Source organism: Salmo salar, chromosome ssa06 (genome assembly GCF_905237065.1).
Source record: "Salmo salar chromosome ssa06, Ssal_v3.1, whole genome shotgun sequence".
NCBI classification, from domain to species: domain Eukaryota; kingdom Metazoa; phylum Chordata; class Actinopteri; order Salmoniformes; family Salmonidae; genus Salmo; species Salmo salar.
This window is the reverse complement of record NC_059447.1, coordinates 358,703-372,500: the sequence shown is the minus strand read 5'-3', so window position 1 is coordinate 372,500 and position 13,798 is coordinate 358,703. Positions and strand designations below refer to the sequence as shown.

The window sequence follows — 13,798 nt, the reverse complement described above, 5'->3', positions numbered from 1 at the left end:
TCCTCTCTCTTCTCTCTCCTCCCCTCTCCCTCTCCTCTCCTCTCCTCTCCTCTCCTCTCCTCTCCTCTCCTCTCCTCTCCTCTCCTCTCCTCTCCTCTCCTGTCCTCTCCTCTCCTCTCCTCTCCTCTCCTCTCCTCTCTTTCTCTCCCTCCTCTCTCTACCCCCTCTCCCTCTCCCTCTCCTCCTCTCTCTCTCTACCCCCTCTCCTCTTCCTCTCCTCTCCTCTCCTCTCCTCTCCTCTCCTCTCCTCTCCTCTCCTCTCTTTCTCTCCCTCCTCTCTCTCTCTCTCTCTCTCTCTCTACCCCTCTCCTCTCCTCTCTCCTCTCTCCTCTCCCTCTCCTATGTATTCACTAATGCCTTCAACATTTGAGACATGGATTTCCTGTCAGGACTGTAAGTGGTCTTACAGACAGAAACACGAGTACTGGACTAAAAGGCATGATCAATGGAGATTCTCAATTAAAATTGCCTTTTTAGTCCAGGGCGATGTTCAATCAGTGTCCGGGAAGCTGGCCCAAATACCTGTATAGTGAAACAGAGGTAGCTAGTTCTACTATAGAATTACTGTATATATAGAGATGGATCTAACTAGTTCTACTATAGAAGTACTGTATATATAGAGAGAGATGGATCTTACTAGTTCTACTATAGAAGTACTGTATATATATAGAGATGGATTTTACTAGTTCTACTATAGAAGTACTGTATATATATAGAGAGAGATGGATCTAACTAGTTCTACTATAGAAGTACTGTATATATATATATAGAAGTACTGTATATATATATATATATATATATATAGAGAGAGAGAGAGAGAGAGATGGATCTAACTAGTTCTACTATAGAAGTACTGTATATATATAGAGAGAGATGGATCTAACTAGTTCTACTATAGAAGTACTGTATATATATATAGAGAGATGGATCTAACTAGTTCTACTATAGAAGTACTGTATATATATATATAGAAGTACTGTATATATATATATATATACTATATATATATATATATATATATATATATATATATATATATATAGATGGATCTAACTAGTTCTACTATAGAAATACTGTATATATATATATATACAGATATATATATATATATATATATATATATATATATATAGAGAGAGAGAGAGAGAGAGATATGGATCTAACTGGTTCTACTATAGAAGTACTGTATATATAGAGAGATGGATCTAACTAGTTCTACTATAGAACTACTATATATATAGAGAGATGGATCTAACTAGTTCTACTATAGAAGTACTGTATATATATATAGAGATGGATCTAACAAGTTCTACTATAGAAGTACTGTATATATATATAGAGATGGATCTAACAAGTTCTACTATAGAAGTACTGTATATATATAGAGAGATGGATCTAACAAGTTCTACTATATAAGTACTGTATATATATAGAGAGATGGATCTAACAAGTTCTACTATAGAAGTACTGTATATATATAGAGAGAGATGGATCTAACTAGTTCTACTATAGAAGTACTGTATATATATAGAGATGGATCTAACCAGTTCTACTATAGAAGTACTGTATATATATAGAGATGGATCTTACTAGTTCTACTGTAGAAGTACTGTATATATATAGAGAGAGATGGATCTAACTAGTTCTACTATAGAAGTACTGTATATATATATATATAGAAGTACTGTATATATATATATATTATAGATGGATCTAACTAGTTCTACTATAGAAGTACTGTATATATAGAGAGAGATGGATCTTACTAGTTCTACTATAGAAGTACTGTATATATATATATATATATATATAGAGATGGATCTAACTAGTTCTACTATAGAAGTACTGTATATATATATAGAGATGGTTCTTACTAGTTCTACTATAGACGTACTGTATATATAGAGATGGAGCTTACTAGTTCTACTATAGAAGTACTGTATATATATATAGAGATGGATTTTACTAGTTCTACTATAGACGTACTGTATATATAGAGATGGATCTTACTAGTTCTACTATAGAAGTACTGTATATATAGAGATGGATCTAACTAGTTCTACTATAGAAATACTGTATATACAGAGAGAGATGGTTCTAACTAGTTCTACTATAGAAGTACTGTATATATAGAGATGGAGCTTACTAGTTCTACTATAGAAGTACTGTATATATAGAGAGAGAGATGGATCTTACTAGTTCTACTATAGAAGTACTGTATATATAGAGAGAGATGGATCTAACAAGTTCTACTATAGAAGTACTGTATATACATATAGAGAGATGGATTTGACTAGTTCTACTATAGAAGTACTGTATATATAGAGAGAGATGGATCTAACTAGTTCTACTATAGAAGTACTGTGTATATATATAGAGAGAGAGATGGATCTAACTAGTTCTACTATAGAAGTACTGTATATATATATAGAGACGGATCTTACTAGTTCTACTATAGAAGTACTGTATATATATATAGAGATGGTTCTTACTAGTTCTACTATAGAAGTACTGTATATATAGAGATGGAGCTTACTAGTTCTACTATAGAAGTACTGTATATATATATAGAGATGGATTTTACTAGTTCTACTATAGACGTACTGTATATATAGAGATGGATCTTACTAGTTCTACTATAGAAGTACTGTATATATAGAGATGGATCTAACTAGTTCTACTATAGAAATACTGTATATACAGAGAGAGATGGTTCTAACTAGTTCTACTATAGAAGTACTGTATATATAGAGATGGAGCCTACTAGTTCTACTATAGAAGTACTGTATATATAGAGAGAGAGATGGATCTTACTAGTTCTACTATAGAAGTACTGTATATATATATATATAGAGAGAGATGGTTCTTACTAGTTCTACTATAGAAGTACTGTATATATATAGAGAGATGGATCTAACTAGTTCTACTATAGAAGTACTGTATATATATAGAGAGATGGATCTTACTAGTTCTACTATAGAAGTACTGTATATATATATATATATACAGTACTTATATATATATATATACAGTATATACAGTATATATATAGAGAGAGAGAGAGAGAGATGGATCTTACTACTTCTACTATAGAAGTACTGTATATATAGAGAGATGGATCTAACTAGTTCTACTATAGAAGTACTGCATATAGAGAGAGAGATGGATCTAACTAGTTCTACTATAGAAGTACTGTATATATATATAGAGAGAGAGATATGGATCTAACTAGTTCTACTACAGAAGTACTGTATATATAGAGAGAGATGGATCTAACAAGTTCTACTATACAAGTACTGTATATATATAGAGATGGATCTAACTAGTTCTACTATAGAAGTACTGTATATATAGAGAGAGATGGATCTAACAAGTTCTACTATAGAAGTACTGTATATATAGAGAGAGATGGATCTAACAAGTTCTACTATAGAAGTACTGTATATATATATAGAGACGGATCTTACTAGTTCTACTATAGAAGTACTGTATATATAGAGATGGATCTTACTAGTTCTACTATAGAAGTACTGTATATATAGAGAGAGATGGATCTAACTAGTTCTACTATAGAAGTACTGTATATATATATAGAGCGATGGATCTAACAAGTTCTACTATAGAAGTACTGTATATATATAGAGCGATGGATCTAACTAGTTCTACTATAGAAGTACTGTATATATATATATATATATAGAGAGAGAGAGATGGATCTAACTAGTTCTACTATAGAAGTACTGTATATATATAGAGATGGATCTTACTAGTTCTACTATAGAAGTACTGTATATATATAGAGAGAGAGATGGATCTAACTAGTTCTACTATAGAAGTACTGTATATACAGAGATGGATCTTACTAGTTCTACTATAGAAGTACTGTATATATAGAGAGATGGATCTAACTAGTTCTACTATAGAAGTACTGTATATATATAGAGAGATGGATTTAACTAGTTCTACTATAGAAGTACTGTATATATATAGAGATGGTTCTTACTAGTTCTACTATAGAAGTACTGTATATATATATATATAGAGATGGCTCTAACTAGTTCTACTATAGAAGTACTGTATATATATATATATATATATATATAGATGGATCTAACTAGTTCTACTATAGAAATACTGTATATATATAGAGAGAGAGATGGATCTAACTAGTTCTACTATAGAAGTACTGAATATATAGAGATGGATCTAACTAGTTCTACTGTAGAAGTACTGTATATATATATATATATATATAGAGAGATGGATCTAACTAGTTCTACTATAGAAGTACTGTATATATAGAGAGAGATGGATCTAACAAGTTCTACTATAGAAGTACTGTATATATATACAGAGACAGAGATGGATCTAAATAGTTCTACTATAGAAGTACTGTATATATATAGAGAGAGATGGATCTTACTAGTTCTACTATAGTAGTACTGTGTATATATATAGAGAGATGGATCTAACTAGTTCTACTATAGATGTACTGTATATATATATATATATATATATATAGATGGATCTAACTAGTTCTACTATAGAAGTACTGTATATATAGAGAGAGAGATGGATCTAACTAGTTCTACTATAGAGGTACTGTATATATATAGAGAGAGAGAGATGGATCTAACTAGTTCTACTATAGAAGTACTGTATATATATATATATATATATAGAGAGAGAGAGATGGATCTAACTAGTTCTACTATAGAAGTACTGTATATATATAGAGATGGATCTTACTAGTTCTACTATAGAAGTACTGTATATATAGAGAGATGGATCTAACTAGTTCTACTATAGAAGTACTGTATATATATATATATATAGAGATGGATCTAACTAGTTCTACTATAGATGTACTGTATATATATAGAGATGGTTCTTACTAGTTCTACTATAGAAGTACTGTATATATATAGAGATGGATCTAACTAGTTCTACTAGAGAAGTACTGTATATATAGAGAGATGGATCAAACTAGTTCTACTATAGAAGTACTGTATATATAGAGAGAGATGGATCTAACAAGTTCTACTACAGAAGTACTGTATATATATAGAGAGATGGATCTAACAATTTCTACTATAGAAGTACTGTATATATATATATATATATATAGAGAGAGATGGATCTAACTAGTTCTACTATAGAAGTACTGTATATATATAGAGAGATGGACCTTACTAGTTCTACTATAGAAGTACTGTATATATATAGAGAGATGGACCTTACTAGTTCTACTATAGAAGTGCTGTATATATATAGAGAGATGGACCTTACTAGTTCTACTATAGAAGTACTGTATATATATAGAGAGATGGATCTAACTAGTTCTACTATAGAAGTACTGTATATATATATATAGAGATGGATCTTACTAGTTCTACTGTAGTAGTACTATATATATAGAGAGAGAGATGGATCTAACTAGTTCTACTATAGAAGTACTGTATATATATAGAGATGGATCTAACTAGTTATACTATAGAAGTATTGTATATATATAGAGAGATGGTTCTAACTAGTTCTACTATAGAAGTACTGTATATATATAGAGAGATGGATCTAACTAGTTCTACTATAGAAGTACTGTATATATATATATATATATAGAGAGATGGATCTAACCAGTTCTACTATAGAAGTACTGTATATATATAGAGAGATGGTTCTTACTAGTTCTACTATAGAAGTACTGTATATATATATATATATATATATATATATATAAGAGAGAGAGAGAGAGAGAGAGAGAGATGGATCTAACAAGTTCTACTATAGAAGTACTGTATATATATAGAGAGAGAGAGAGATGGATCTAACTAGTTCTACTATAGAAGTACTGTATATATATAGAGAGATGGACCTTACTAGTTCTACTATAGAAGTACTGTATATATATAGAGATGGACCTTACTAGTTCTACTATAGAAGTGCTGTATATATATAGAGAGATGGACCTTACTAGTTCTACTATAGAAGTACTGTATATATATAGAGAGATGGATCTAACTAGTTCTACTATAGAAGTACTGTATATATATATATATATATATATATATATATATATATATAAGAGAGAGAGAGAGAGAGAGATGGATCTAACTAGTTCTACTATAGTAGTACTGTATATATATATAGAGATGGATCTAACCAGTTCTACTATAGAAGTACTGTGTATATATGTAGAGAGATGGATCTAAGTAGTTCTACTATAGTAGTACTGTATATATAGAGAGAGATGGATCTTACTAGTTCTACTATAGAAGTACTATGTATATATATAGAGAGAGATGGTTCTAACTAGTTCCACTATATTAGTACTGTATATATAGAGAGAGATGGATCTTACTAGTTCTACTATAGAAGTACTATATATATAGAGAGAGATGGCTCTAACTAGTTCTACTATAGAAGTACTGTATATATATATATATATATATAGATGGATCTAACTAGTTCTACTATAGAAATACTGTATATATATAGAGAGAGAGATGGATCTAACTAGTTCTACTATAGAAGTACTGAATATATAGAGATGGATCTAACTAGTTCTACTGTAGAAGTACTGTATATATATATATATATATATAGAGAGAGATGGATCTAACTAGTTCTACTATAGAAGTACTGTATATATATAGAGAGATGGATCTAACTAGTTCTACTATAGAAGTACTGTATATATATATATATATATATATATATATATATATATATATATATATATAGAGAGAGAGAGAGAGAGAGAGAGAGATGGATCTAACTAGTTCTACTATAGTAGTACTGTATATATATATATAGAGATGGATCTAACCAGTTCTACTATAGAAGTACTGTGTATATATGTAGAGAGATGGATCTAAGTAGTTCTACTATAGTAGTACTGTATATATAGAGAGAGATGGATCTTACTAGTTCTACTATAGAAGTACTGTGTATATATATAGAGAGAGATGGTTCTAACTAGTTCCACTATATTAGTACTGTATATATAGAGAGAGATGGATCTTACTAGTTCTACTATAGAAGTACTATATATATAGAGAGAGATGGCTCTAACTAGTTCTACTATAGAAGTACTGTATATATATATATATATATATATATATAGATGGATCTAACTAGTTCTACTATAGAAATACTATATATATATAGAGAGAGAGATGGATCTAACTAGTTCTACTATAGAAGTACTGAATATATAGAGATGGATCTAACTAGTTCTACTGTAGAAGTACTGTATATATATATATATATATAGAGAGATGGATCTAACTAGTTCTACTATAGAAGTACTGTATATATAGAGAGAGATGGATCTAACAAGTTCTACTATAGAAGTACTGTATATATATACAGAGAGAGAGATGGATCTAACTAGTTCTACTATAGAAGTACTGTATATATATAGAGAGAGATGGATCTTACTAGTTCTACTATAGTAGTACTGTGTATATATATAGAGAGATGGATCTAACTAGTTCTACTATAGATGTACTGTATATATATATATATATATATATATATATATATATATAGATGGATCTAACTAGTTCTACTATAGAAGTACTGTATATATAGAGAGAGAGATGGATCTAACTAGTTCTACTATAGAAGTACTGTATATATATATAGAGAGAGAGATGGATCTAACTAGTTCTACTATAGAAGTACTGTATATATATATATATATATAGAGAGAGAGAGATGGATCTAACTAGTTCTACTATAGAAGTACTGTATATATATAGAGATGGATCTTACTAGTTCTACTATAGAAGTACTGTATATATAGAGAGATGGATCTAACTAGTTCTACTATAGAAGTACTGTATATATATATATATATATATAGAGATGGATCTAACTAGTTCTACTATAGATGTACTGTATATATATAGAGATGGTTCTTACTAGTTCTACTATAGAAGGACTGTATATATATAGAGATGGATCTAACTAGTTCTACTAGAGAAGTACTGTATATATAGAGAGATGGATCAAACTAGTTCTACTATAGAAGTACTGTATATATAGAGAGAGATGGATCTAACAAGTTCTACTACAGAAGTACTGTATATATAGAGAGAGATGGATCTAACAAGTTATACTATAGAAGTACTGTATATATATATATATATAGAGAGAGAAATGGATCTAACTAGTTCTACTATAGAAGTACTGTATATATATAGAGAGATGGACCTTACTAGTTCTACTATAGAAGTACTGTATATATATAGAGAGATGGACCTTACTAGTTCTACTATAGAAGTGCTGTATATATATAGAGAGATGGACCTTACTAGTTCTACTATAGAAGTACTGTATATATATAGAGAGATGGATCTAACTAGTTCTACTATAGAAGTACTGTATATATATATATAGAGATGGATCTTACTAGTTCTACTGTAGTAGTACTATATATATAGAGAGAGAGATGGATCTCACTAGTTCTACTATAGAAGTACTGTATATATATAGAGATGGATCTAACTAGTTATACTATAGAAGTATTGTATATATATAGAGAGATGGTTCTAACTAGTTCTACTATAGAAGTACTGTATATATATAGAGAGATGGATCTAACTAGTTCTACTATAGAAGTACTGTATATATATATATATAGAGATGGATCTAACCAGTTCTACTATAGAAGTACTGTATATATATACAGAGAGAGATGGTTCTAACTAGTTCTACTATAGAAGTACTGTATATATAGAGATGGAGCCTACTAGTTCTACTATAGAAGTACTGTATATATAGAGAGAGAGATGGATCTTACTAGTTCTACTATAGAAGTACTGTATATATATATATATAGAGAGAGATGGTTCTTACTAGTTCTACTATAGAAGTACTGTATATATATAGAGAGATGGATCTAACTAGTTCTACTATAGAAGTACTGTATATATATAGAGAGATGGATCTTACTAGTTCTACTATAGAAGTACTGTATATATATATATATATACAGTACTTATATATATATATATACAGTATATACAGTATATATATAGAGAGAGAGAGAGAGATGGATCTTACTACTTCTACTATAGAAGTACTGTATATATAGAGAGATGGATCTAACTAGTTCTACTATAGAAGTACTGCATATAGAGAGAGAGATTGATCTAACTAGTTCTACTATAGAAGTACTGTATATATATATATAGAGAGAGATATGGATCTAACTAGTTCTACTACAGAAGTACTGTATATATAGAGAGAGATGGATCTAACAAGTTCTACTATACAAGTACTGTATATATATAGAGATGGATCTAACTAGTTCTACTATAGAAGTACTGTATATATAGAGAGAGATGGATCTAACAAGTTCTACTATAGAAGTACTGTATATATAGAGAGAGATGGATCTAACAAGTTCTACTATAGAAGTACTGTATATATATATAGAGACGGATCTTACTAGTTCTACTATAGAAGTACTGTATATATAGAGATGGATCTTACTAGTTCTACTATAGAAGTACTGTATATATAGAGAGAGATGGATCTAACTAGTTCTACTATAGAAGTACTGTATATATATATAGAGCGATGGATCTAACAAGTTCTACTATAGAAGTACTGTATATATATAGAGCGATGGATCTAACTAGTTCTACTATAGAAGTACTGTATATATATATATATATAGAGAGAGAGAGAGATGGATCTAACTAGTTCTACTATAGAAGTACTGTATATATATAGAGATGGATCTTACTAGTTCTACTATAGAAGTACTGTATATATATAGAGAGAGAGATGGATCTAACTAGTTCTACTATAGAAGTACTGTATATACAGAGATGGATCTTACTAGTTCTACTATAGAAGTACTGTATATATAGAGAGATGGATCTAACTAGTTCTACTATAGAAGTACTGTATATATATAGAGAGATGGATTTAACTAGTTCTACTATAGAAGTACTGTATATATATAGAGATGGTTCTTACTAGTTCTACTATAGAAGTACTGTATATATATATATATAGAGATGGCTCTAACTAGTTCTACTATAGAAGTACTGTATATATATATATATATATATATATATAGATGGATCTAACTAGTTCTACTATAGAAATACTGTATATATATAGAGAGAGAGATGGATCTAACTAGTTCTACTATAGAAGTACTGAATATATAGAGATGGATCTAACTAGTTCTACTGTAGAAGTACTGTATATATATATATATATATATAGAGAGATGGATCTAACTAGTTCTACTATAGAAGTACTGTATATATAGAGAGAGATGGATCTAACAAGTTCTACTATAGAAGTACTGTATATATATACAGAGACAGAGATGGATCTAACTAGTTCTACTATAGAAGTACTGTATATATATAGAGAGAGATGGATCTTACTAGTTCTACTATAGTAGTACTGTGTATATATATAGAGAGATGGATCTAACTAGTTCTACTATAGATGTACTGATAATATATATATATATATATATATATATATATATATATATATATATATATAGATGGATCTAACTAGTTCTACTATAGAAGTACTGTATATATAGAGAGAGAGATGGATCTAACTAGTTCTACTATAGAAGTACTGTATATATATAGAGAGAGAGAGATGGATCTAACTAGTTCTACTATAGAAGTACTGTATATATATATATATATATATAGAGAGAGAGAGATGGATCTAACTAGTTCTACTATAGAAGTACTGTATATATATAGAGATGGATCTTACTAGTTCTACTATAGAAGTACTGTATATATAGAGAGATGGATCTAACTAGTTCTACTATAGAAGTACTGTATATATATATATATATAGAGATGGATCTAACTAGTTCTACTATAGATGTACTGTATATATATAGAGATGGTTCTTACTAGTTCTACTATAGAAGTACTGTATATATATAGAGATGGATCTAACTAGTTCTACTAGAGAAGTACTGTATATATAGAGAGATGGATCAAACTAGTTCTACTATAGAAGTACTGTATATATAGAGAGAGATGGATCTAACAAGTTCTACTACAGAAGTACTGTATATATATAGAGAGATGGATCTAACAATTTCTACTATAGAAGTACTGTATATATATATATATATATATAGAGAGAGAGATGGATCTAACTAGTTCTACTATAGAAGTACTGTATATATATAGAGAGATGGACCTTACTAGTTCTACTATAGAAGTACTGTATATATATAGAGAGATGGACCTTACTAGTTCTACTATAGAAGTGCTGTATATATATAGAGAGATGGACCTTACTAGTTCTACTATAGAAGTACTGTATATATATAGAGAGATGGATCTAACTAGTTCTACTATAGAAGTACTGTATATATATATATAGAGATGGATCTTACTAGTTCTACTGTAGTAGTACTATATATATAGAGAGAGATGGATCTAACTAGTTCTACTATAGAAGTACTGTATATATATAGAGATGGATCTAACTAGTTATACTATAGAAGTATTGTATATATATAGAGAGATGGTTCTAACTAGTTCTACTATAGAAGTACTGTATATATATAGAGAGATGGATCTAACTAGTTCTACTATAGAAGTACTGTATATATATATATATAGAGAGAGATGGATCTAACCAGTTCTACTATAGAAGTACTGTATATATATAGAGAGATGGTTCTTACTAGTTCTACTATAGAAGTACTGTATATATATATATATATATATATATATATATATAGAGAGAGAGAGAGAGAGAGAGATGGATCTAACAAGTTCTACTATAGAAGTACTGTATATATATAGAGAGAGAGAGAGATGGATCTAACTAGTTCTACTATAGAAGTACTGTATATATATAGAGAGATGGACCTTACTAGTTCTACTATAGAAGTACTGTATATATATAGAGATGGACCTTACTAGTTCTACTATAGAAGTGCTGTATATATATAGAGAGATGGACCTTACTAGTTCTACTATAGAAGTACTGTATATATATAGAGAGATGGATCTAACTAGTTCTACTATAGAAGTACTGTATATATATATATATATATATATATATATATAGAGAGAGAGAGAGAGAGAGATGGATCTAACTAGTTCTACTATAGTAGTACTGTATATATATATAGAGATGGATCTAACCAGTTCTACTATAGAAGTACTGTGTATATATGTAGAGAGATGGATCTAAGTAGTTCTACTATAGTAGTACTGTATATATAGAGAGAGATGGATCTTACTAGTTCTACTATAGAAGTACTATGTATATATATAGAGAGAGATGGTTCTAACTAGTTCCACTATATTAGTACTGTATATATAGAGAGAGATGGATCTTACTAGTTCTACTAAAGAAGTACTATATATATAGAGAGAGATGGCTCTAACTAGTTCTACTATAGAAGTACTGTATATATATATATATATATATATAGATGGATCTAACTAGTTCTACTATAGAAATACTGTATATATATAGAGAGAGAGATGGATCTAACTAGTTCTACTATAGAAGTACTGAATATATAGAGATGGATCTAACTAGTTCTACTGTAGAAGTACTGTATATATATATATATATATATAGAGAGAGATGGATCTAACTAGTTCTACTATAGAAGTACTGTATATATATAGAGAGATGGATCTAACTAGTTCTACTATAGAAGTACTGTATATATATATATATATATATATATATATATATATATATATATATAGAGAGAGAGAGAGAGAGAGAGAGATGGATCTAACTAGTTCTACTATAGTAGTACTGTATATATATATATAGAGATGGATCTAACCAGTTCTACTATAGAAGTACTGTGTATATATGTAGAGAGATGGATCTAAGTAGTTCTACTATAGTAGTACTGTATATATAGAGAGAGATGGATCTTACTAGTTCTACTATAGAAGTACTGTGTATATATATAGAGAGAGATGGTTCTAACTAGTTCCACTATATTAGTACTGTATATATAGAGAGAGATGGATCTTACTAGTTCTACTATAGAAGTACTATATATATAGAGAGAGATGGCTCTAACTAGTTCTACTATAGAAGTACTGTATATATATATATATATATATATATATATAGATGGATCTAACTAGTTCTACTATAGAAATACTATATATATATAGAGAGAGAGATGGATCTAACTAGTTCTACTATAGAAGTACTGAATATATAGAGATGGATCTAACTAGTTCTACTGTAGAAGTACTGTATATATATATATATATATAGAGAGATGGATCTAACTAGTTCTACTATAGAAGTACTGTATATATAGAGAGAGATGGATCTAACAAGTTCTACTATAGAAGTACTGTATATATATACAGAGAGAGAGATGGATCTAACTAGTTCTACTATAGAAGTACTGTATATATATAGAGAGAGATGGATCTTACTAGTTCTACTATAGTAGTACTGTGTATATATATAGAGAGATGGATCTAACTAGTTCTACTATAGATGTACTGTATATATATATATATATATATATATATATATATATATATAGATGGATCTAACTAGTTCTACTATAGAAGTACTGTATATATAGAGAGAGAGATGGATCTAACTAGTTCTACTATAGAAGTACTGTATATATATATAGAGAGAGAGATGGATCTAACTAGTTCTACTATAGAAGTACTGTATATATATATATATATATAGAGAGAGAGAGATGGATCTAACTAGTTCTACTATAGAAGTACTGTATATATATAGAGATGGATCTTACTAGTTCTACTAT

General features: G+C 29.3%; 1 protein-coding gene across 1 annotated transcript in view; it reads right to left on the bottom strand.

Moving 5' to 3' along the window:
- The window catches only part of cacna1ha (calcium channel, voltage-dependent, T type, alpha 1H subunit a), a 126,853-nt gene that overhangs the window by 81,217 nt on the left and 31,838 nt on the right, over nucleotides 1-13,798 (bottom strand). The gene's annotated exons all lie outside the window — the stretch shown is intronic.